Source organism: Stenella coeruleoalba, assembly GCF_951394435.1.
Source record: "Stenella coeruleoalba genome assembly, contig: scaffold_147, whole genome shotgun sequence".
Classification (NCBI taxonomy): Eukaryota; Metazoa; Chordata; class Mammalia; order Artiodactyla; family Delphinidae; genus Stenella; species Stenella coeruleoalba.
The window spans coordinates 384,041-411,497 of NW_027646375.1; the positions used below are offsets into that span (position 1 = coordinate 384,041).

The following is a 27,457-nucleotide window of genomic DNA, read 5'->3' on the forward strand; positions in this document are numbered from 1 at the left end:
TTTGGCCAACCAAGCAAGCTTGCAAAGGAAATCTGCACTACAATGAAGTCTCACTTCCCCCCGGTCAAAAGGGCCATCTGAAAAAAGTGTAAAATCCAGAAAGGCAGGACAGGCCATGGAGAACTGGGAGCCTTGTTATGCTGAAGGGCGGGATGTAAATTGCCAACAGCCACTCCGGAGAAGTGTATGGTGTTTCCTGAAACATCTAAAAAACAAAGCAACAGAGCCTAGGGCACTTCCACTTATGGTCCTATAGCTTAGGGAATTTAAAATCAAAAAGACACAGCCACCCCAAAGTTTGGAACGGCTCTGTTTACAAGAACCTCGTTTACAGTACAAGTTCAACATCGCAGAAAGTGAAAAATGGATAAAGAAGTTGTGGTATTTACTTACAAAGCAATATCACACAGCAATGAAATCTGTGTCATCAGGCCCTTAGCAGCACAATGAGTGGATTCAGGTATGATGATTCTAACTGAAATAAGTCACACAGAAAATGAAACATCATAAGATGTCAGTAATACACGGAATGTAAACTTGGCTACACAGGAACTGAATTACAGAACAGAACAGGGTCTCAAATTTAGAAAACCAACTTATTCTTGCTTAAGGGTAAAGGTGAGTTGGGGTGCTGCATAAAACCAGAGATTGAAATGAGCACAGATAAAGTTCCTTAAGCCAAATATGGAATAGACAAGAGCTACTCCTTGCTCAACGAAATGGACTCAACACCCCATATTAAACGCCTAAGAATGTACCTGACTAGTAAGTATCTTAAAACCTATGGATTGCTATGTCTCCGAAAGAGAATCAAGCATGTGTACAGGGGCATAAACGCAGCAGTGATAGGATTGGAGAGGTTCGGAGAGCAAATGAAGACCCTTTGAAGTCATATTGCATGGTACCCATTCCACGGGTTTCAACTACCCAGGTTTTAGGTATTCTTCCTTCAGCTAAAACATGCATGTGGAACCCAGAGTATGATCAACCATGTGAACGGGAGACGTGTTCAAATATGTCTCAGTTTTCCTCCCCTGGTACTCGGGTGCAACATTCCAGACGCTTTACTAACACTCTCCCCACTTGGAGAGTCAGCGCCTTTAACCTCCTGTTTGGCCCAGTTTGCAATTTCTGCGGAAGATGAACAGGAATAGCGAGAACCAATGAGAGGCTAGCTGGAGGTGTCTGGACGGGCAAATTTAACTCTCATTTCCCACCAGTAAGAGGAAATAACCAAAGGCTCAGCGTGCCGTACCGGAACCAGATTAGGGCCTGAAGCCATCCTGCGGTGTTGCGGCCAGCTCAAAAGAAACCGAGTTGAAGAAAGGAGCTCAGGGGCACTGTAATTCAGAAACCTGCAGAGTTATAAATGACAGCTATCGTCCAAAAATAGACTGAAGTAAGGCTGCCAAGAGGACTTGAAAGCGGGGCAGAATTACAGGAAACCGATTTCAGGAGGTAGACTGGAATTGCATTGAAAGCATAGGAAAAGAGGCAGAACGTCCACAATGATGCACTTGGCCAAAAAGGGCGTATGCGTTTTTTCCTGAATATATTCAGGATAAAACGCATACGCGCTTTTTGGCCAACCAAGCAAGCTTGCAAAGGAAATCTGCACTACAATGAAGTCTCACTTCCCCCCGGTCAAAAGGGCCATCTGAAAAAAGTGTAAAATCCAGAAAGGCAGGACAGGCCATGGAGAACTGGGAGCCTTGTTATGCTGAAGGGCGGGATATAAATTGCCAACAAACACTCGGGAGAAGTGTATGGTGTTTCCTGAAACATCTAAAAAACAAAGCAACAGAGCCTAGGGCACTTCCACTTATGGTCCTATAGCTTAGGGAATTTAAAATCAAAAAGACACAGCCACCCCAAAGTTTCGAACGGTTCTGTTTACAAGAACCTCGTTTACAGTACAAGTTCAACATCGCAGAAAGTGAAAAATGGATAAAGAAGTTGTGGTATTTACTTACAAAGCAATATCACTCAGCAATGAAATCTGTGTCATCAGGCCCTTAGCAGCACAATGAGTGGATTCAGGTATGATGATTCTAACTGAAATAAGTCACACAGAAAAAGAAACATCATAAGATATCACTAATACACGGAATGTAAACTTGGCTACACAGGAACTGAATTACAGAACAGAACAGGGTCTCAAATTTAGAAAACCAACTTATGCTTGCTTAAGGGGAAAGGTGAGTTGGGGTGCTGCATAAAACCAGAGATTGAAATGAGCACAGATAAAGTTCCTTAAGCCAAATATGGAATAGACAAGAGCTACTCCTTGCTCAACGAAATGGACTCAACACCCCATATTAAACGCCTAAGAATGTACCTGACTAGTAAGTATCTTAAAACCTATGGATTGCTATGTCTCCGAAAGAGAATCAAGCATGTGTACAGGGGCATAAACGCAGCAGTGATAGGATTGGAGAGGTTCAGTGAGCAAATGAAGACCTTTGAAGTCATATTGCATGGTACCAATTCCACGGGTTTCAACTACACAGATTTTACGTATTCTTCCTTCAGCTAACACATGCATGTGGAACCCAGAGTATGATCAACCATGTGATCGGGAGACGTGTTCAAATATGTCTCAGTTTTCGTACCCTGGTACTCGGGTGCAACATTCCAGACGCTTTACTAACACTCTCCCCACTTGGAGAGTCAGTCCCTTTAACCTCCTGTTTGGCCCAGTTTGCAATTTCTGCGGAAGATGAACAGGAATAGCGAGAACCAATGAGAGGCTAGCTGGAGGTGTCTGGACGGGCAAATTTAACTCTCATTTCCCACCAGGAAGAGGAAATAACCAAAGGCTCAGCGTGCCGTAACGGAACCAGATTAGGGCCTGAAGCCATCCTGCGGTGTTGCGGCCAGCTCAAAAGAAAGCGAGTTGAAGAAAGGAGCTCAGGGGCACTGTAATTCACAAACCTGCAGAGTTATAAATGACAGCTATCGTCCAAAAATAGACTGAAGTAAGGCTGCCAAGAGGACTTGAAAGCGGGGCAGAATTGCAGGAATCTGATTTCAGGAGGTAGACTGGAATTGCATTGAAAGCATAGGAAAAGAGGCAGAACGTCCACAATGATGCACTTGGCCATAAAGGGCGTATGCGTTTTTTCCTGAATATATTCAGGAAAAAACGCATACGCCCTTTTTGGCCAACCAAGCAAGCTTGCAAAGGAAATCTGCACTACAATGAAGTCTCACTTCCCCCCGGTCAAAAGGGCCATCTGAAAAAAGTGTAAAATCCAGAAAGGCAGGACAGGCCATGGAGAACTGGGAGCCTTGTTATGCTGATGGGCGGGATGTAAATTGCCAACAGACACTGGGGAGAAGTGTATGGTGTTTCCTGAAACATCTAAAAAACAAAGCAACAGAGCCTAGGGCACTTCCACTTATGGTCCTATAGATTAGGGAAATTAAAATCAAAAAGACACAGCCACCCCAAAGTTTGGGACGCCTCTGTTTACAAGAACCTCGTTTACAGTACAAGTTCAACATCGCAGAAAGTGAAAAATGGATAAAGAAGTTGTGGTATTTACTTACAAAGCAATATCACTCAGCAATGAAATCTGTGTCATCAGGCCCTTAGCAGCACAATGAGTGGATTCAGGTATGATGATTCTAACTGAAATAAGTCACACAGAAAAAGAAACATCATAAGATATCAGTAATACACGGAATGTAAACTTGGCTACACAGGAACTGAATTACAGAACAGAACAGGGTCTCAAATTTCGAAAACCGACTTATGCTTGCTTAAGGGGAAAGGTGAGTTGGGGTGCTGCATAAAACCAGAGATTGAAATGAGCACAGATAAAGTTCCTTAAGCCAAATATGGAATAGACAAGAGCTACTCCTTGCTCAACGAAATGGACTCAACACCGCATATTAAACGCCTAAGAATGTACCTGACTAGTAAGTATCTTAAAACCTATGGATTGCTATGTCTCCGAAAGAGAATCAAGCATGTGTACAGGGGCATAAACGCAGCAGTGATAGGATTGGAGAGGTTTGGTGAGCAAATGAAGACCCTTTGAATTCATATTGCATGGTACCCATTCCACGGGTTTCAACTACCCAGGTTTTAGGTATTCTTCCTTCAGCTAAAACATGCATGTGGAACCCAAGTATGATCAACCATGTGAACGGGAGACGTGTTCAAATATGTCTCAGTTTTCCTCCCCTGGTACTCGGGTGCAACATTCCAGACGCTTTACTAACACTCTCCCCACTTGGAGAGTCAGTCCCTTTAACCTCCTGTTTGGCCCAGTTTGCAATTTCTGCGGAAGATGAACAGGAATAGCGAGAACCAATGAGAGGCTAGCTGGAGGTGTCTGGACGGGCAAATTTAACTCTCATTTCCCACCAGGAAGAGGAAATAACCAAAGGCTCAGCGTGCCGTGCCGGAACCAGATTAGGGCCTGAAGCCATCCTGCGGTGTTGCGGCCAGCTCACAAGAAAGCGAGTTGAAGAAAGGAGCTCAGGGGCACTGTAATTCACAAACCTGCAGAGTTATAAATGACAGCTATCGTCCAAAAATAGACTGAAGTAAGGCTGCCAAGAGGACTTGAAAGCGGGGCAGAATTGCAGGAAACCGATTTCAGGAGGTAGACTGGAATTGCATTGAAAGCATAGGAAAAGAGGCCGAACGTCCACAATGATGCACTTGGCCGAAAAGGGCGTATGCGTTTTTTCCTGAATATATTCAGGAAAAAACGCATACGCCCTTTTTGGCCAACCAAGCAAGCTTGCAAAGGAAATCTGCACTACAATGAAGTCTCACTTACCCCCGGTCAAAAGGGCCCTCTGAAAAAAGTGTAAAATCCAGAAAGGCAGGACAGGCCATGGAGAACTGGGAGCCTTGTTATGCTGATGGGCGGGATGTAAATTGCCAACAACCACTTGGGAGAAGTGTATGGTGTTTCCTGAAACATCTAAAAAACAAAGCAACAGAACCTAGGGCACTTCCACTTATGGTCCTATAGCTTAGGGAAATTAAAATCAAAAAGACACAGCCACCCCAAAGTTTGGAACGGCTCTGTTTACAAGAACCTCGTTTACAGTACAAGTTCAACATCGCAGAAAGTGAAAAATGGATAAAGAAGTTGTGGTATTTACTTACAAAGCAATATCACACAGCAATGAAATCTGTGTCATCAGGCCCTTAGCAGCACAATGAGTGGATTCAGGTATGATGATTCTAACTGAAATAAGTCACACAGAAAAAGAAACATCATAAGATATCAGTAATACACGGAATGTAAACTTGGCTACACAGGAACTGAATTACAGAACAGAACAGGGTCTCAAATTTAGAAAACCAACTTATGCTTGCTTAAGGGGAAAGGTGAGTTGGGGTGCTGCATAAAACCAGAGATTGAAATGAGCACAGATAAAGTTCCTTAAGCCAAATATGGAATAGACAAGAGCTACTCCTTGCTAAACGAAGTGGACTCAACACCGCATATTAAACGCCTAAGAATGTACCTGACTAGTAAGTATCTTAAAACCTATGGATTGCTATGTCTCCGAAAGAGAATCAAGCGTGTGTACAGGGGCATAAACGCAGCAGTGATAGGATTGGAGAGGTTCGGTGAGCAAATGAAGACCCTTTGAAGTCATATTGCATGGTACCCATTACACGGGTCTCAACTCTCCAGGTTTAAGGTATTCTTCCTTCAGCTAAAACATGCATGTGGAACCCAAGTATGATCAACCATGTGAACGGGAGACGTGTTCAAATATGTCTCAGTTTTCCTCCCCTGGTACTCGGGTGCAACATTCCAGATGCTTTACTAACACTCTCCCCACTTGGAGAGTCAGCGCCTTTAACCTCCTGTTTGGCCCAGTTTGCAATTTCTGCAGAAGATGAACAGGAATAGCGAGAACCAATGAGAGGCTAGCTGGAGGTGTCTGGACGGGCAAATTTAACTCTCATTTCCCACCAGGAAGAGGAAATAACCAAAGGCTCAGCGTGCCGTGCCGGAACCAGATTAGGGCCTGAAGCCATCCTGCGGTGTTGCGGCCAGCTCAAAAGAAAGCGAGTTGAAGAAAGGAGCTCAGGGGCACTGTAATTCACAAACCTGCAGAGTTATAAATGACAGCTATCGTCCAAAAATAGACTGAAGTAAGGCTGCCAAGAGGACTTGAAAGCGGGGCAGAATTGCAGGAAACCATTTCAGGAGGTAGACTGGAATTGCATTGAAAGCATAGGAAAAGAGGCAGAACGTCCACAATGATGCACTTGGCCAAAAAGGGCGTATGCGTTTTTTCCTGAATATATTCAGGAAAAAACGCATACGCCCTTTTTGGCCAACCAAGCAAGCTTGCAAAGGAAATCTGCACTACAATGAAGTCTCACTTCCCCCCGGTCAAAAGGGCCATCTGAAAAAAGTGTAAAATCCAGAAAGGCAGGACAGGCCATGGAGAACTGGGAGCCTTGTTATGCTGAAGGGCGGGATGTAAATTGCCAATAACCACTCGGGAGAAGTGTATGGTGTTTCCTGAAACATCTAAAAAACAAAGCAACAGAGCCTAGGGCACTTCCACTTATGGTCCTATAGCTTAGGGAATTTAAAATCAAAAAGACACAGCCACCCCAAAGTTTGGAACGGCTCTGTTTACAAGAACCTCGTTTACAGTACAAGTTCAACATCGCAGAAAGTGAAAAATGGATAAAGAAGTTGTGGTATTTACTTACAAAGCAATATCACACAGCAATGAAATCTGTGTCATCAGGCCCTTAGCAGCACAATGAGTGGATTCAGGTATGATGATTCTAACTGAAATAAGTCACACAGAAAAAGAAACATCATAAGATGTCAGTAATACACGGAATGTAAACTTGGCTACACAGGAACTGAATTACAGAACAGAACAGGGTCTCAAATTTAGAAAACCAACTTATTCTTGCTTAAGGGTAAAGGTGAGTTGGGGTGCTGCATAAAACCAGAGATTGAAATGAGCACAGATAAAGTTCCTTAAGCCAAATATGGAATAGACAAGAGCTACTCCTTGCTCAACGAAATGGACTCAACACCCCATATTAAACGCCTAAGAATGTACCTGACTAGTAAGTATCTTAAAACCTATGGATTGCTATGTCTCCGAAAGAGAATCAAGCATGTGTACAGGGGCATAAACGCAGCAGTGATAGGATTGGAGAGGTTCGGAGAGCAAATGAAGACCCTTTGAAGTCATATTGCATGGTACCCATTCCACGGGTTTCAACTACCCAGGTTTTAGGTATTCTTCCTTCAGCTAAAACATGCATGTGGAACCCAGAGTATGATCAACCATGTGATCGGGAGACGTGTTCAAATATGTCTCAGTTTTCCTCCCCTGGTACTCGGGTGCAACATTCCAGACGCTTTACTAACACTCTCCCCACTTGGAGAGTCAGTCCCTTTAACCTCCTGTTTGGCCCAGTTTGCAATTTCTGCGGAAGATGAACAGGAATAGCGAGAACCAATGAGAGGCTAGCTGGAGGTGTCTGGACGGGCAAATTTAACTCTCATTTCCCACCAGGAAGAGGAAATAACCAAAGGCTCAGTGTGCCGTACCGGAACCAGATTAGGGCCTGAAGCCATCCTGCGGTGTTGCGGCCAGCTCAAAAGAAAGCGAGTTGAAGAAAGGAGCTCAGGGGCACTGTAATTCACAAACCTGCAGAGTTATAAATGACAGCTATCGTCCAAAAATAGACTGAAGTAAGGCTGCCAAGAGGACTTGAAAGCGGGGCAGAATTGCAGGAATCCGATTTCAGGAGGTAGACTGGAATTGCATTGAAAGCATAGGAAAAGAGGCAGAACGTCCACAATGATGCACTTGGCCAAAAAGGGCGTATGCGTTTTTTCCTGAATATATTCAGGAAAAAAAGCATATGCCCTTTTTGGCCAACCAAGCAAGCTTGCAAAGGAAATCTGCACTACAATGAAGTCTCACTTCCCCCCCACCCCCGGTCAAAAGGGCCATCTGAAAAAAGTGTAAAATCCAGAAAGGCAGGACAGGCCATGGAGAACTGGGAGCCTTGTTATGCTGATGGGCGGGATGTAAATTGCCAACTACCACTCGGGAGAAGTGTATGGTGTTTCCTGAAACATCTAAAAAACAAAGCAACAGAACCTAGGGCACTTCCACTTATGGTCCTATAGCTTAGGGAAATTAAAATCAAAAAGACACAGCCACCCCAAAGTTTGGAACGGCTCTGTTTACAAGAACCTCGTTTACAGTACAAGTTCAACATCGCAGAAAGTGAAAAATGGATAAAGAAGTTGTGGTATTTACTTACAAAGCAATATCACTCAGCAATGAAATCTGTGTCATCAGGCCCTTAGCAGCACAATGAGTGGATTCAGGTATGATGATTCTAACTGAAATAAGTCACACAGAAAAAGAAACATCATAAGATATCAGTAATACACGGAATGTAAACTTGGCTACACAGGAACTGAATTACAGAACAGGACAGGGTCTCAAATTTAGAAAACCAACTTATGCTTGCTTAAGGGTAAAGGTGAGTTGGGGTGCTGCATAAAACCAGAGATTGAAATGAGCACAGATAAAGTTCCTTAAGCCAAATATGGAATAGACAAGAGCTACTCCTTGCTCAACGAAATGGACTCAACACCCCATATTAAACGCCTAAGAATGTACCTGACTAGTAAGTATCTTAAAACCTATGGATTGCTATGTCTCCGAAAGAGAATCAAGCATGTGTACAGGGGCATAAACGCAGCAGTGATAGGATTGGAGAGGTTCGGTGAGCAAATGAAGACCCTTTGAAGTCATATTGCATGGTACCCATTCCACGGGTTTCAACTACCCAGGTTTTAGGTATTCTTCCTTCAGCTAAAACATGCATGTGGAACCCAGAGTATGATCAACCATGTGATCGGGAGACGTGTTCAAATATGTCTCAGTTTTCGTACCCTGGTACTCGGGTGCAACATTCCAGACGCTTTACTAACACTCTCCCGACTTGGAGAGTCAGTGTCTTTAACCTCCTGTTTGGCCCAGTTTGCAATTTCTGCGGAAGATGAACAGGAATAGCGGGATCCAATGAGAGGCTAGCTGGAGGTGTCTGGACGGGCAAATTTAACTCTCATTTCCCACCAGGAAGAGGAAATAACCAAAGGCTCAGTGTGCCGTACCGGAACCAGATTAGGGCCTGAAGCCATCCTGCGGTGTTGCGGCCAGCTCAAAAGAAACCGAGTTGAAGAAAGGAGCTCAGGGGCACTGTAATTCACAAACCTGCAGAGTTATAAATGACAGCTATCGTCCAAAAATAGACTGAAGTAAGGCTGCCAAGAGGACTTGAAAGCGGGGCAGAATTGCAGGAAACCGATTTCAGGAGGTAGACTGGAATTGCATTGAAAGCATAGGAAAAGAGGCAGAACGTCCACAATGATGCACTTGGCCAAAAAGGGCGTATGCGTTTTTTCCTGAATATATTCAGGAAAAAACGCATACGCCCTTTTTGGCCAACCAAGCAAGCTTGCAAAGGAAATCTGCACTACAATGAAGTCTCACTTCCCCCCGGTCAAAAGGGCCATCTGAAAAAAGTGTAAAATCCAGAAAGGCAGGACAGGCCATGGAGAACTGGGAGCCTTGTTATGCTGATGGGCGGGATGTAAATTGCCAACAACCACTTGGGAGAAGTGTATGGTGTTTCCTGAAACATCTAAAAAACAAAGCAACAGAGCCTAGGGCACTTCCACTTATGGTCCTATAGCTTAGGGAAATTAAAATCAAAAAGACACAGCCACCCCAAAGTTTGGAACGGCTCTGTTTACAAGAACCTCGTTTAAAGTACAAGTTCAACATCGCAGAAAGTGAAAAATGGATAAAGAAGTTGTGGTATTCACTTAAAAAGCAATATCACTCAGCAATGAAATCTATGTCATCAGGCCCTTAGCAGCACAATGAGTGGATTCAGGTACGATGATTCTAACTGAAATAAGTCACACAGAAAAAGAAACATCATAAGATATCAGTAATACACGGAATGGAAACTTCGGTACACAGGAACTGAATTACAGAACAGAACAGGGTCTCAAATTTAGAAAACCAACTTATGCTTGCTTAAGGGTAAAGGTGAGTTGGGGTGCTGCATAAAACCAGAGATTGAAATGAGCACAGATAAAGTTCCTTCAGCCAAATATGGAATAGACAAGAGCTACTCCTTGCTCAACGAAATCGACTCAACACCGCATATTAAACGCCTAAGAATGTACCTGACTAGTAAGTATCTTAAAACCTATGGATTGCTATGTCTCCGAAAGAGAATCAAGCATGTGGACAGGGACATAAACGAAGCAGTGATAGGATTGGAGAGGTTCGGTGAGCAAATGAAGACCCTTTGAAGTCATATTGCATGGTACCCATTCCACGGGTTTCAACTACCCAGGTTTTAGGTATTCTTCCTTCAGCTAAAACATGCATGTGGAACCCAAGTATGATCAACCATGTGAACGGGAGACGTGTTCAAATATGTCTCAGTTTTCCTCCCCTGGTACTCGGGTGCAACATTCCAGACGCTTTACTAACACTCTCCCCACTTGGAAAGTGAGCGCCTTTAACCTCCTGTTTGGCCCAGTTTGCAATTTCTGCGGAAGATGAACAAGAATAGCGAGAACCAATGAGAGGCTAGCTGGAGGTGTCTGGACGGGCAAATTTAACTCTCATTTCCCACCAGGAAGAGGAAATAACCAAAGGCTCAGTGTGCCGTGCCGGAACCAGATTAGGGCCTGAAGCCATCCTGCGGTGTTGCGGCCAGCTCAAAAGAAACCGAGTTGAAGAAAGGAGCTCAGGGGCACTGTAATTCACAAACCTGCAGAGTTATAAATGACACCTATCGTCCAAAAATAGACTGAAGTAAGGCTGCCAAGAGGACTTGAAAGCGGGGCAGAATTGCAGGAAACCGATTTCAGGAGGTAGACTGGAATTGCATTGAAAGCATAGGAAAAGAGGCAGAACGTCCACAATGATGCACTTGGCCAAAAAGGGCGTATGCGTTTTTTCCTGAATATATTCAGGATAAAACGCATACGCGCTTTTTGGCCAACCAAGCAAGCTTGCAAAGGAAATCTGCACTACAATGAAGTCTCACTTCCCCCCGGTCAAAAGGGCCATCTGAAAAAAGTGTAAAATCCAGAAAGGCAGGACAGGCCATGGAGAACTGGGAGCCTTGTTATGCTGAAGGGCGGGATATAAATTGCCAACAAACACTCGGGAGAAGTGTATGGTGTTTCCTGAAACATCTAAAAAACAAAGCAACAGAGTCTAGGGCACTGCCACTTATGATCCTATAGCTTAGGGAATTTAAAATCAAAAAGACACAGCCACCCCAAAGTTTCGAACGGTTCTGTTTACAAGAACCTCGTTTACAGTACAAGTTCAACATTGCAGAAAGTGAAAAATGGATAAAGAAGTTGTGGTATTTAGTTACAAAGCAATATCACTCAGCAATGAAATCTGTGTCATCAGGCCCTTAGCAGCACAATGAGTGGATTCAGGTATGATGATTCTAACTGAAATAAGTCACACAGAAAAAGAAACATCATAAGATATCAGTAATACACGGAATGTAAACTTGGCTACACAGGAACTGAATTACAGAACAGAACAGGGTCTCAAATTTAGAAAACCAACTTATGCTTGCTTAAGGGGAAAGGTGAGTTGGGGTGCTGCATAAAACTAGAGATTGAAATGAGCACAAAGTTCCTTAAGCCAAATATGGAATAGACAAGAGCTACTCCTTGCTCAACGAAATGGACTCAACACCGCATATTAAACGCCTAAGAATGTACCTGACTAGTAAGTATCTTAAAACCTATAGATTGCTATGTCTCCGAAAGAGAATCAAGCATGTGTACAGGGGCATAAACGCAGCAGTGATAGGATTGGAGAGTTTCAGTGAGCAAATGAAGACCTTTGAAGTCATATTGCATGGTACCCATTCCACGGGTTTCAACTACGCAGATTTTAGGTATTCTTCCTTCAGCTAAAACATGCATGTGGAACCCAGAGTATGATCAACCATGTGATCGGGAGACGTGTTCAAATATGTCTCAGTTTTCCTCCCCTGGTACTCGGGTGCAACATTCCAGACGCTTTACTAACACTCTCCCCACTTGGAGAGTCAGTCCCTTTAACCTCCTGTTTGGCCCAGTTTGCAATTTCTGCGGAAGATGAACAGGAATAGCGAGAACCAATGAGAGGCTAGCTGGAGGTGTCTGGACGGGCAAATTTAACTCTCATTTCCCACCAGGAAGAGGAAATAACCAAAGGCTCAGCGTGCCGTACCGGAACCAGATTAGGGCCTGAAGCCATCCTGCGGTGTTGCGGCCAGCTCAAAAGAAAGCGAGTTGGAGAAAGGAGCTCAGGGGCACTGTAATTCAGAAACCTGCAGAGTTATAAATGACAGCTATCGTCCAAAAATAGACTGAAGTAAGGCTGCCAAGAGGACTTGAAAGCGGGGCAGAATTGCAGGAAACCGATTTCAGGAGGTAGACTGGAATTGCATTGAAAGCATAGGAAAAGAGGCAGAACGTCCACAATGATGCACTTGGCCAAAAAGGGCGTATGCGTTTTTTCCTGAATATATTCAGGAAAAAACGCATACGCCCTTTTTGGCCAACCAAGCAAGCTTGCAAAGGAAATCTGCACTACAATGAAGTCTCACTTCCCCCCGGTCAAAAGGGCCATCTGAAAAAAGTGTAAAATCCAGAAAGGCAGGACAGGACATGGAGAACTGGGAGCCTTGTTATGCTGATGGGCGGGATGTAAATTGCCAACAGCCACTCCGGAGAAGTGTATGGTGTTTCCTGAAACATCTAAAAAACAAAGCAACAGAGCCTAGTGCACTTCCACTTATGGTCCTATAGCTTAGGGAAATTAAAATCAAAAAGACACAGCCACCCCAAAGTTTGGGACGCCTCTGTTTACAAGAACCTCGCTTACTGTACTAGTTCAATATCACAGAAAGTGAAAAATGGATAAAGAAGTTGTGGTATTTAGTTACAAAGCAATATCACTCAGCAATGAAATCTGTGTCATCAGGCCCTTAGCAGCACAATGAGTGGATTCAGGTATGATGATTCTAACTGAAATAAGTCACACAGAAAAAGAAACATCATAAGATATCAGTAATACACGGAATGTAAACTTGGCTACACAGGAACTGAATTACAGAACAGAACAGGGTCTCAAATTTAGAAAACCAACTTATGCTTGCTTAAGGGGAAAGGTGAGTTGGGGTGCTGCATAAAACCAGAGATTGAAATGAGCACAAAGTTCCTTAAGCCAAATATGGAATAGACAAGAGCTACTCCTTGCTCAACGAAATGGACTCAACACCGCATATTAAACGCCTAAGAATGTACCTGACTAGTAAGTATCTTAAAACCTATAGATTGCTATGTCTCCGAAAGAGAATCAAGCATGTGTACAGGGGCATAAACGCAGCAGTGATAGGATTGGAGAGGTTCAGTGAGCAAATGAAGACCTTTGAAGTCATATTGCATGGTACCCATTCCACGGGTTTCAACTACGCAGATTTTAGGTATTCTTCCTTCAGCTAAAACATGCATGTGGAACCCAGAGTATGATCAACCATGTGATCGGGAGACGTGTTCAAATATGTCTCAGTTTTCCTCCCCTGGTACTCGGGTGCAACATTCCAGACGCTTTACTAACACTCTCCCCACTTGGAGAGTCAGTCCCTTTAACCTCCTGTTTGGCCCAGTTTGCAATTTCTGCGGAAGATGAACAGGAATAGCGAGAACCAATGAGAGGCTAGCTGGAGGTGTCTGGACGGGCAAATTTAACTCTCATTTCCCACCAGGAAGAGGAAATAACCAAAGGCTCAGCATGCCGTACCGGAACCAGATTAGGGCCTGAAGCCATCCTGCGGTGTTGCGGCCAGCTCAAAAGAAAGCGAGTTGAAGAAAGGAGCTCAGGGGCACTGTAATTCACAAACCTGCAGAGTTATAAATGACAGCTATCGTCCAAAAATAGACTGAAGTAAGGCTGCCAAGAGGACTTGAAAGCGGGGCAGAATTGCAGGAAACCGATTTCAGGAGGTAGACTGGAATTGCATTGAAAGCATAGGAAAAGAGGCAGAACGTCCACAATGATGCACTTGGCCAAAAAGGGCGTATGCGTTTTTTCCTGAATATATTCAGGAAAAAACGCATACGCCCTTTTTGGCCAACCAAGCAAGCTTGCAAAGGAAATCTGCACTACAATGAAGTCTCACTTCCCCCCGGTCAAAAGGGCCATCTGAAAAAAGTGTAAAATCCAGAAAGGCAGGACAGGCCATGGAGAACTGGGAGCCTTGTTATGCTGATGGGCGGGATGTAAATTGCCAACAGCCACTCCGGAGAAGTGTATGGTGTTTCCTGAAACATCTAAAAAACAAAGCAACAGAGCCTAGTGCACTTCCACTTATGGTCCTATAGCTTAGGGAAATTAAAATCAAAAAGACACAGCCACCCCAAAGTTTGGGACGCCTCTGTTTACAAGAACCTCATTTACCGTACAAGTTCAATATCACAGAAAGTGAAAAATGGATAAAGAAGTTGTGGTACTCATGTACAAAGCAATATCACTCAGCAATGAAATCTATGTCACCAGGCCCGTAGCAGCATAATGAGTGGATTCGGGTATGGTGATTCTAACTGAAATAAGTCACACAGAAAAAGAAACATCATAAGATATCAGTAATACACGGAATATAAACTTGGCTACACAGGAACTGAATTACAGAACAGAACAGGGTCTCAAATTTAGAAAACCATCTTATGCTTGCTTAAGGGGAAAGGTGAGTTGGGGTGCTGCATAAAACCAGAGATTGAAATGAGCACAAAGTTCCTTAAGCCAAATATGGAATAGACAAGAGCTACTCCTTGCTCAACGAAATGGACTCAACACCGCATATTAAACGCCTAAGAATGTACCTGACTAGTAAGTATCTTAAAACCTATAGATTGCTATGTCTCCGAAAGAGAATCAAGCATGTGTACAGGGGCATAAACGCAGCAGTGATAGGATTGGAGAGGTTCAGTGAGCAAATGAAGACCTTTGAAGTCATATTGCATGGTACCCATTCCACGGGTTTCAACTACGCAGATTTTAGGTATTCTTCCTTCAGCTAAAACATGCATGTGGAACCCAGAGTATGATCAACCATGTGATCGGGAGACGTGTTCAAATATGTCTCAGTTTTCCTCCCCTGGTACTCGGGTGCAACATTCCAGACGCTTTACTAACACTCTCCCCACTTGGAGAGTCAGTCCCTTTAACCTCCTGTTTGGCCCAGTTTGCAATTTCTGCGGAAGATGAACAGGAATAGCGAGAACCAATGAGAGGCTAGCTGGAGGTGTCTGGACGGGCAAATTTAACTCTCATTTCCCACCAGGAAGAGGAAATAACCAAAGGCTCAGCGTGCCGTGCCGGAACCAGATTAGGGCCTGAAGCCATCCTGCGGTGTTGCGGCCAGCTCAAAAGAAAGCGAGTTGAAGAAAAGAGCTCAGGGGCACTGTAATTCACAAACCTGCAGAGTTATAAATGACAGCTATCGTCCAAAATTAGACTGAAGTAAGGCTGCCAAGAGGACTTGAAAGCGGGGCAGAATTGCAGGAAACCAATTTCAGGAGGTAGACTGGAATTGCATTGAAAGCATAGGAAAAGAGGCAGAACGTCCACAATGATGCACTTGGCCAAAAAGGGCGTATGCGTTTTTTCCTGAATATATTCAGGAAAAAACGCATACGCCCTTTTTGGCCAACCAAGCAAGCTTGCAAAGGAAATCTGCACTACAATGAAGTCTCACTTCCCCCCGGTCAAAAGGGCCATCTGAAAAAAGTGTAAAATCCAGAAAGGCAGGACAGGACATGGAGAACTGGGAGCCTTGTTATGCTGATGGGCGGGATGTAAATTGCCAACAGCCACTCCGGAGAAGTGTATGGTGTTTCCTGAAACATCTAAAAAACAAAGCAACAGAGCCTAGTGCACTTCCACTTATGGTCCTATAGCTTAGGGAAATTAAAATCAAAAAGACACAGCCACCCCAAAGTTTCGGACGCCTCTGTTTACAAGAACCTCGTTTACCGTACAAGTTCAATATCACAGAAAGTGAAAAATGGATAAAGAAGTTGTGGTACTCATGTACAAAGCAATATCACTCAGCAATGAAATCTATGTCACCAGGCCCGTAGCAGCATAATGAGTGGATTCGGGTATGGTGATTCTAACTGAAATAAGTCACACAGAAAAAGAAACATCATAAGATATCAGTAATACACGGAATGTAAACTTGGCTACACAGGAACTGAATTACAGAACAGAACAGGGTCTCAAATTTAGAAAACCAACTTATGCTTGCTTAAGGGGAAAGGTGAGTTGGGGTGGTGCATAAAACCAGAGATTGAAATGAGCACAAAGTTCCTTAAGCCAAATATGGAATAGACAAGAGCTACTCCTTGCTCAACGAAATGGACTCAACACCGCATATTAAACGCCTAAGAATGTACCTGACTAGTAAGTATCTTAAAACCTATAGATTGCTATGTCTCCGAAAGAGAATCAAGCATGTGTACAGGGGCATAAACGCAGCAGTGATAGGATTGGAGAGGTTCAGTGAGCAAATGAAGACCTTTGAAGTCATATTGCATGGTACCCATTCCACGGGTTTCAACTACGCAGATTTTAGGTATTCTTCCTTCAGCTAAAACATGCATGTGGAACCCAGAGTATGATCAACCATGTGATCGGGAGACGTGTTCAAATATGTCTCAGTTTTCCTCCCCTGGTACTCGGGTGCAACATTCCAGACGCTTTACTAACACTCTCCCCACTTGGAGAGTCAGTCCCTTTAACCTCCTGTTTGGCCCAGTTTGCAATTTCTGCGGAAGATGAACAGGAATAGCGAGAACCAATGAGAGGCTAGCTGGAGGTGTCTGGACGGGCAAATTTAACTCTCATTTCCCACCAGGAAGAGGAAATAACCAAAGGCTCAGCGTGCCGTACCGGAACCAGATTAGGGCCTGAAGCCATCCTGCGGTGTTGCGGCCAGCTCAAAAGAAAGCGAGTTGAAGAAAGGAGCTCAGGGGCACTGTAATTCACAAACCTGCAGAGTTATAAATGACAGCTATCGTCCAAAAATAGACTGAAGTAAGGCTGCCAAGAGGACTTGAAAGCGGGGCAGAATTGCAGGAATCCGATTTCAGGAGGTAGACTGGAATTGCATTGAAAGCATAGGAAAAGAGGCAGAACGTCCACAATGATGCACTTGGCCAAAAAGGGCGTATGCGTTTTTTCCTGAATATATTCAGGAAAAAACGCATACGCCCTTTTTGGCCAACCAAGCAAGCTTGCAAAGGAAATCTGCACTACAATGAAGTCTCACTTCCCCCCGGTCAAAAGGGCCATCTGAAAAAAGTGTAAAATCCAGAAAGGCAGGACAGGCCATGGAGAACTGGGAGCCTTGTTATGCTGATGGGCGGGATGTAAATTGCCAACAACCACTCGGGACAAGTGTATGGTGTTTCCTGAAACATCTAAAAAACAAAGCAACAGAACCTAGGGCACTTCCACTTATGGTCCTATAGCTTAGGGAAATTAAAATCAAAAAGACACAGCCACCCCAAAGTTTGGAACGGCTCTGTTTACAAGAACCTCGTTTACAGTACAAGTTCAACATTGCAGAAAGTGAAAAATGGATAAAGAAGTTGTGGTATTTAGTTAGAAAGCAATATCACTCAGCAATGAAATCTGTGTCATCAGGCCCTTAGCAGCACAATGAGTGGATTCAGGTATGATGATTCTAACTGAAATAAGTCACACAGAAAAAGAAACATCATAAGATATCAGTAATACACGGAATGTAAACTTGGCTACACAGGAACTGAATTACAGAACAGAACAGGGTCTCAAATTTAGAAAACCAACTTATGCTTGCTTAAGGGGAAAGGTGAGTTGGGGTGCTGCATAAAACCAGAGATTGAAATGAGCACAAAGTTCCTTAAGCCAAATATGGAATAGACAAGAGCTACTCCTTGCTCAACGAAATGGACTCAACACCGCATATTAAACGCCTAAGAATGTACCTGACTAGTAAGTATCTTAAAACCTATAGATTGCTATGTCTCCGAAAGAGAATCAAGCATGTGTACAGGGGCATAAACGCAGCAGTGATAGGATTGGAGAGGTTCAGTGAGCAAATGAAGACCTTTGAAGTCATATTGCATGGTACCCATTCCACGGGTTTCAACTACGCAGATTTTAGGTATTCTTCCTTCAGCTAAAACATGCATGTGGAACCCAGAGTATGATCAACCATGTGATCGGGAGACGTGTTCAAATATGTCTCAGTTTTCCTCCCCTGGTACTCGGGTGCAACATTCCAGACGCTTTACTAACACTCTCCCCACTTGGAGAGTCAGTCCCTTTAACCTCCTGTTTGGCCCAGTTTGCAATTTCTGCGGAAGATGAACAGGAATAGCGAGAACCAATGAGAGGCTAGCTGGAGGTGTCTGGACGGGCAAATTTAACTCTCATTTCCCACCAGGAAGAGGAAATAACCAAAGGCTCAGCGTGCCGTACCGGAACCAGATTAGGGCCTGAAGCCATCCTGCGGTGTTGCGGCCAGCTCAAAAGAAAGCGAGTTGGAGAAAGGAGCTCAGGGGCACTGTAATTCACAAACCTGCAGAGTTATAAATGACAGCTATCGTCCAAAAATAGACTGAAGTAAGGCTGCCAAGAGGACTTGAAAGCGGGGCAGAATTGCAGGAAACCGATTTCAGGAGGTAGACTGGAATTGCATTGAAAGCATAGGAAAAGAGGCAGAACGTCCACAATGATGCACTTGGCCAAAAAGGGCGTATGCGTTTTTTCCTGAATATATTCAGGAAAAAACGCATACGCCCTTTTTGGCCAACCAAGCAAGCTTGCAAAGGAAATCTGCACTACAATGAAGTCTCACTTCCCCCCGGTCAAAAGGGCCATCTGAAAAAAGTGTAAAATCCAGAAAGGCAGGACAGGACATGGAGAACTGGGAGCCTTGTTATGCTGATGGGCGGGATGTAAATTGCCAACAGCCACTCCGGAGAAGTGTATGGTGTTTCCTGAAACATCTAAAAAACAAAGCAACAGAGCCTAGTGCACTTCCACTTATGGTCCTATAGCTTAGGGAAATTAAAATCAAAAAGACACAGCCACCCCAAAGTTTCGGACGCCTCTGTTTACAAGAACCTCGCTTACTGTACTAGTTCAATATCACAGAAAGTGAAAAATGGATAAAGAAGTTGTGGTATTTAGTTACAAAGCAATATCACTCAGCAATGAAATCTGTGTCATCAGGCCCTTAGCAGCACAATGAGTGGATTCAGGTATGATGATTCTAACTGAAATAAGTCACACAGAAAAAGAAACATCATAAGATATCAGTAATACACGGAATGTAAACTTGGCTACACAGGAACTGAATTACAGAACAGAACAGGGTCTCAAATTTAGAAAACCAACTTATGCTTGCTTAAGGGGAAAGGTGAGTTGGGGTGGTGCATAAAACCAGAGATTGAAATGAGCACAAAGTTCCTTAAGCCAAATATGGAATAGACAAGAGCTACTCCTTGCTCAACGAAATGGACTCAACACCGCATATTAAACGCCTAAGAATGTACCTGACTAGTAAGTATCTTAAAACCTATAGATTGCTATGTCTCCGAAAGAGAATCAAGCATGTGTACAGGGGCATAAACGCAGCAGTGATAGGATTGGAGAGGTTCAGTGAGCAAATGAAGACCTTTGAAGTCATATTGCATGGTACCCATTCCACGGGTTTCAACTACGCAGATTTTAGGTATTCTTCCTTCAGCTAAAACATGCATGTGGAACCCAGAGTATGATCAACCATGTGATCGGGAGACGTGTTCAAATATGTCTCAGTTTTCCTCCCCTGGTACTCGGGTGCAACATTCCAGACGCTTTACTAACACTCTCCCCACTTGGAGAGTCAGTCCCTTTAACCTCCTGTTTGGCCCAGTTTGCAATTTCTGCGGAAGATGAACAGGAATAGCGAGAACCAATGAGAGGCTAGCTGGAGGTGTCTGGACGGGCAAATTTAACTCTCATTTCCCACCAGGAAGAGGAAATAACCAAAGGCTCAGCGTGCCGTACCGGAACCAGATTAGGGCCTGAAGCCATCCTGCGGTGTTGCGGCCAGCTCAAAAGAAAGCGAGTTGGAGAAAGGAGCTCAGGGGCACTGTAATTCACAAACCTGCAGAGTTATAAATGACAGCTATCGTCCAAAAATAGACTGAAGTAAGGCTGCCAAGAGGACTTGAAAGCGGGGCAGAATTGCAGGAAACCGATTTCAGGAGGTAGACTGGAATTGCATTGAAAGCATAGGAAAAGAGGCAGAACGTCCACAATGATGCACTTGGCCAAAAAGGGCGTATGCGTTTTTTCCTGAATATATTCAGGAAAAAACGCATACGCCCTTTTTGGCCAACCAAGCAAGCTTGCAAAGGAAATCTGCACTACAATGAAGTCTCACTTCCCCCCGGTCAAAAGGGCCATCTGAAAAAAGTGTAAAATCCAGAAAGGCAGGACAGGACATGGAGAACTGGGAGCCTTGTTATGCTGATGGGCGGGATGTAAATTGCCAACAGCCACTCCGGAGAAGTGTATGGTGTTTCCTGAAACATCTAAAAAACAAAGCAACAGAGCCTAGTGCACTTCCACTTATGGTCCTATAGCTTAGGGAAATTAAAATCAAAAAGACACAGCCACCCCAAAGTTTCGGACGCCTCTGTTTACAAGAACCTCGTTTACCGTACAAGTTCAATATCACAGAAAGTGAAAAATGGATAAAGAAGTTGTGGTACTCATGTACAAAGCAATATCACTCAGCAATGAAATCTATGTCACCAGGCCCGTAGCAGCATAATGAGTGGATTCGGGTATGGTGATTCTAACTGAAATAAGTCACACAGAAAAAGAAACATCATAAGATATCAGTAATACACGGAATGTAAACTTGGCTACACAGGAACTGAATTACAGAACAGAACAGGGTCTCAAATTTAGAAAACCAACTTATGCTTGCTTAAGGGGAAAGGTGAGTTGGGGTGCTGCATAAAACCAGAGATTGAAATGAGCACAAAGTTCCTTAAGCCAAATATGGAATAGACAAGAGCTACTCCTTGCTCAACGAAATGGACTCAACACCGCATATTAAACGCCTAAGAATGTACCTGACTAGTAAGTATCTTAAAACCTATAGATTGCTATGTCTCCGAAAGAGAATCAAGCATGTGTACAGGGGCATAAACGCAGCAGTGATAGGATTGGAGAGGTTCAGTGAGCAAATGAAGACCTTTGAAGTCATATTGCATGGTACCCATTCCACGGGTTTCAACTACGCAGATTTTAGGTATTCTTCCTTCAGCTAAAACATGCATGTGGAACCCAGAGTATGATCAACCATGTGATCGGGAGACGTGTTCAAATATGTCTCAGTTTTCCTCCCCTGGTACTCGGGTGCAACATTCCAGACGCTTTACTAACACTCTCCCCACTTGGAGAGTCAGTCCCTTTAACCTCCTGTTTGGCCCAGTTTGCAATTTCTGCGGAAGATGAACAGGAATAGCGAGAACCAATGAGAGGCTAGCTGGAGGTGTCTGGACGGGCAAATTTAACTCTCATTTCCCACCAGGAAGAGGAAATAACCAAAGGCTCAGCGTGCCGTACCGGAACCAGATTAGGGCCTGAAGCCATCCTGCGGTGTTGCGGCCAGCTCAAAAGAAAGCGAGTTGAAGAAAGGAGCTCAGGGGCACTGTAATTCACAAACCTGCAGAGTTATAAATGACAGCTATCGTCCAAAAATAGACTGAAGTAAGGCTGCCAAGAGGACTTGAAAGCGGGGCAGAATTGCAGGAATCCGATTTCAGGAGGTAGACTGGAATTGCATTGAAAGCATAGGAAAAGAGGCAGAACGTCCACAATGATGCACTTGGCCAAAAAGGGCGTATGCGTTTTTTCCTGAATATATTCAGGAAAAAACGCATACGCCCTTTTTGGCCAACCAAGCAAGCTTGCAAAGGAAATCTGCACTACAATGAAGTCTCACTTCCCCCCGGTCAAAAGGGCCATCTGAAAAAAGTGTAAAATCCAGAAAGGCAGGACAGGCCATGGAGAACTGGGAGCCTTGTTATGCTGATGGGCGGGATGTAAATTGCCAACAACCACTCGGGAGAAGTGTATGGTGTTTCCTGAAACATCTAAAAAACAAAGCAACAGAACCTAGGGCACTTCCACTTATGGTCCTATAGCTTAGGGAAATTAAAATCAAAAAGACACAGCCACCCCAAAGTTTGGAACGGCTCTGTTTACAAGAACCTCGTTTACAGTACAAGTTCAACATTGCAGAAAGTGAAAAATGGATAAAGAAGTTGTGGTATTTAGTTACAAAGCAATATCACTCAGCAATGAAATCTGTGTCATCAGGCCCTTAGCAGCACAATGAGTGGATTCAGGTATGATGATTCTAACTGAAATAAGTCACACAGAAAAAGAAACATCATAAGATATCAGTAATACACGGAATGTAAACTTGGCTACACAGGAACTGAATTACAGAACAGAACAGGGTCTCAAATTTAGAAAACCAACTTATGCTTGCTTAAGGGGAAAGGTGAGTTGGGGTGCTGCATAAAACCAGAGATTGAAATGAGCACAAAGTTCCTTAAGCCAAATATGGAATAGACAAGAGCTACTCCTTGCTCAACGAAATGGACTCAACACCGCATATTAAACGCCTAAGAATGTACCTGACTAGTAAGTATCTTAAAACCTATAGATTGCTATGTCTCCGAAAGAGAATCAAGCATGTGTACAGGGGCATAAACGCAGCAGTGATAGGATTGGAGAGGTTCAGTGAGCAAATGAAGACCTTTGAAGTCATATTGCATGGTACCCATTCCACGGGTTTCAACTACGCAGATTTTAGGTATTCTTCCTTCAGCTAAAACATGCATGTGGAACCCAGAGTATGATCAACCATGTGATCGGGAGACGTGTTCAAATATGTCTCAGTTTTCCTCCCCTGGTACTCGGGTGCAACATTCCAGACGCTTTACTAACACTCTCCCCACTTGGAGAGTCAGTCCCTTTAACCTCCTGTTTGGCCCAGTTTGCAATTTCTGCGGAAGATGAACAGGAATAGCGAGAACCAATGAGAGGCTAGCTGGAGGTGTCTGGACGGGCAAATTTAACTCTCATTTCCCACCAGGAAGAGGAAATAACCAAAGGCTCAGCGTGCCGTACCGGAACCAGATTAGGGCCTGAAGCCATCCTGCGGTGTTGCGGCCAGCTCAAAAGAAAGCGAGTTGAAGAAAGGAGCTCAGGGGCACTGTAATTCACAAACCTGCAGAGTTATAAATGACAGCTATCGTCCAAAAATAGACTGAAGTAAGGCTGCCAAGAGGACTTGAAAGCGGGGCAGAATTGCAGGAATCCGATTTCAGGAGGTAGACTGGAATTGCATTGAAAGCATAGGAAAAGAGGCAGAACGTCCACAATGATGCACTTGGCCAAAAAGGGCGTATGCGTTTTTTCCTGAATATATTCAGGAAAAAACGCATACGCCCTTTTTGGCCAACCAAGCAAGCTTGCAAAGGAAATCTGCACTACAATGAAGTCTCACTTCCCCCCGGTCAAAAGGGCCATGTGAAAAAAGTGTAAAATCCAGAAAGGCAGGACAGGCCATGGAGAACTGGGAGCCTTGTTATGCTGATGGGCGGGATGTAAATTGCCAACAACCACTCGGGAGAAGTGTATGGTGTTTCCTGAAACATCTAAAAAACAAAGCAACAGAACCTAGGGCACTTCCACTTATGGTCCTATAGCTTAGGGAAATTAAAATCAAAAAGACACAGCCACCCCAAAGATTGGAACGGCTCTGTTTACAAGAACCTCGTTTACAGTACAAGTTCAACATTGCAGAAAGTGAAAAATGGATAAAGAAGTTGTGGTATTTAGTTACAAAGCAATATCACTCAGCAATGAAATCTGTGTCATCAGGCCCTTAGCAGCACAATGAGTGGATTCAGGTATGATGATTCTAACTGAAATAAGTCACACAGAAAAAGAAACATCATAAGATATCAGTAATACACGGAATGTAAACTTGGCTACACAGGAACTGAATTACAGAACAGAACAGGGTCTCAAATTTAGAAAACCAACTTATGCTTGCTTAAGGGGAAAGGTGAGTTGGGGTGCTGCATAAAACCAGAGATTGAAATGAGCACAAAGTTCCTTAAGCCAAATATGGAATAGACAAGAGCTACTCCTTGCTCAACGAAATGGACTCAACACCGCATATTAAACGCCTAAGAATGTACCTGACTAGTAAGTATCTTAAAACCTATAGATTGCTATGTCTCCGAAAGAGAATCAAGCATGTGTACAGGGGCATAAACGCAGCAGTGATAGGATTGGAGAGGTTCAGTGAGCAAATGAAGACCTTTGAAGTCATATTGCATGGTACCCATTCCACGGATTTCAACTACGCAGATTTTAGGTATTCTTCCTTCAGCTAAAACATGCATGTGGAACCCAGAGTATGATCAACCATGTGATCGGGAGACGTGTTCAAATATGTCTCAGTTTTCCTCCCCTGGTACTCGGGTGCAACATTCCAGACGCTTTACTAACACTCTCCCCACTTGGAGAGTCAGTCCCTTTAACCTCCTGTTTGGCCCAGTTTGCAATTTCTGCGGAAGATGAACAGGAATAGCGAGAACCAATGAGAGGCTAGCTGGAGGTGTCTGGACGGGCAAATTTAACTCTCATTTCCCACCAGGAAGAGGAAATAACCAAAGGCTCAGCGTGCCGTACCGGAACCAGATTAGGGCCTGAAGCCATCCTGCGGTGTTGCGGCCAGCTCACAAGAAAGTGAGTTGAAGAAAGGAGCTCAGGGGCACTGTAATTCACAAACCTGCAGAGTTATAAATGACAGCTATCGTCCAAAAATAGACTGAAGTAAGGCTGCCAAGAGGACTTGAAAGCGGGGCAGAATTGCAGGAAACCGATTTCAGGAGGTAGACTGGAATTGCATTGAAAGCATAGGAAAAGAGGCCGAACGTCCACAATGATGCACTTGGCCAAAAAGGGCGTATGCGTTTTTTCCTGAATATATTCAGGAAAAAACGCATACGCCCTTTTTGGCCAACCAAGCAAGCTTGCAAAGGAAATCTGCACTACAATGAAGTCTCACTTCCCCCCGGTCAAAAGGGCCATCTGAAAAAAGTGTAAAATCCAGAAAGGCAGGACAGGCCATGGAGAACTGGGAGCCTTGTTATGCTGATGGGCGGGATGTAAATTGCCAACAACCACTCGGGAGAAGTGTATGGTGTTTCCTGAAACATCTAAAAAACAAAGCAACAGAACCTAGGGCACTTCCACTTATGGTCCTATAGATTAGGGAAATTAAAATCAAAAAGACACAGCCACCCCAAAGTTTGGAACGGCTCTGTTTACAAGAACCTCGTTTACAGTACAAGTTCAACATCGCAGAAAGTGAAAAATGGATAAAGAAGTTGTGGTATTTACTTACAAAGCAATATCACTCAGCAATGAAATCTGTGTCATCAGGCCCTTAGCAGCACAATGAGTGGATTCAGGTATGATGATTCTAACTGAAATAAGTCACACAGAAAAAGAAACATCATAAGATATCAGTAATACACGGAATGTAAACTTGGCTACACAGGAACTGAATTACAGAACAGGACAGGGTCTCAAATTTAGAAAACCAACTTATGCTTGCTTAAGGGTAAAGGTGAGTTGGGGTGCTGCATAAAACCAGAGATTGAAATGAGCACAGATAAAGTTCCTTAAGCCAAATATGGAATAGACAAGAGCTACTCCTTGCTCAACGAAATGGACTCAACACCGCATATTAAACGCCTAAGAATGTACCTGACTAGTAAGTATCTTAAAACCTATGGATTGCTATGTCTCCGAAAGAGAATCAAGCATGTGTACAGGGGCATAAACGCAGCAGTGATAGGATTGGAGAGGTTCGGTGAGCAAATGAAGACCCTTTGAAGTCATATTGCATGGTACCCATTCCACGGGTTTCAACTACCCAGGTTTTAGGTATTCTTCCTTCAGCTAAAACATGCATGTGGAACCCAGAGTATGATCAACCATGTAATCGGGAGACGTGTTCAAATATGTCTCAGTTTTCGTACCCTGGTACTCGGGTGCAACATTCCAGACGCTTTACTAACACTCTCCCGACTTGGAGAGTCAGTGTCTTTAACCTCCTGTTTGGCCCAGTTTGCAATTTCTGCGGAAGATGAACAGGAATAGCGAGAACCAATGAGAGACTAGCTGGAGGTGTCTGGACGGGCAAATTTAACTCTCATTTCCCACCAGGAAGAGGAATTAACCAAAGGCTCAGCGTGCCGTGCCAGAACCAGATTACGGCCTGAAGCCATCCTGCGGTGTTGCGGCCAGGTCACAAGAAAGCGAGTTGAAGAAAGGAGCTCAGGGGCACTGTAATTCACAAACCTGCAGAGTTATAAATGACAGCTATCGTCCAAAAATAGACTGAAGTAAGGCTGCCAAGAGGACTTGAAAGTGGGGCAGAATTGCAGGAAACCGATTTCAGGAGGTAGACTGGAATTGCATTGAAAGCATAGGAAAAGAGGCAGAACGTCCACATTGATGCACTTGGCCAAAAAGGGCGTATGCGTTTTTTCCTGAATATATTCAGGAAAAAACGCATACGCCCTTTTTGGCCAACCAAGCAAGCTTGCAAAGGAAATCTGCACTACAATGAAGTCTCACTTCCCCCCCACCCCCGGTCAAAAGGGCCATCTGAAAAAAGTGTAAAATCCAGAAAGGCAGGACAGGCCATGGAGAACTGGGAGCCTTGTTATGCTGATGGGCGGGATGTAAATTGCCAACAACCACTTGGGAGAAGTGTATGGTGTTTCCTGAAACATCTACAAAACAAAGCAACAGAGCCTAGGGCACTTCCACTTATGGTCCTATAGCTTAGGGAAATTAAAATCAAAAAGACACAGCCACCCCAAAGTTTGGGACGCCTCTGTTTACAAGAACCTCGTTTACAGTACAAGTTCAACATCGCAGAAAGTGAAAAATGGATAAAGAAGTTGTGGTATTTACTTACAAAGCAATATCACTCAGCAATGAAATCTGTGTCATTAGGCCCTTAGCAGCACAATGAGTGGATTCAGGTATGATGATTCTAACTGAAATAAGTCACACAGAAAAAGAAACATCATAAGATATCAGTAATACACGGAATGTAAACTTGGCTACACAGGAACTGAATTACAGAACAGAACAGGGTCTCAAATTTCGAAAACCAACTTATGCTTGCTTAAGGGGAAAGGTGAGTTGGGGTGCT

The 27,457-nt window shown here is 43.9% G+C and overlaps 1 long non-coding RNA gene across 9 annotated transcripts in view; it reads right to left on the reverse strand.

The window, feature by feature from the left end:
• Positions 1 to 27,457, reverse strand: part of LOC307181145 — a 730,603-nt gene that overhangs the window by 278,663 nt on the left and 424,483 nt on the right. For 2 of the 9 annotated variants that reach the window (XR_013826010.1, XR_013826013.1), the window contains exon 4: positions 9,873 to 9,958. The exons of the other annotated variants lie outside the window; for them this stretch is intronic. This is a non-coding gene — a long non-coding RNA (uncharacterized lncRNA). The remainder of the gene's footprint in view (positions 1 to 9,872; positions 9,959 to 27,457) is intronic. 9 annotated transcript variants of the gene reach the window in all.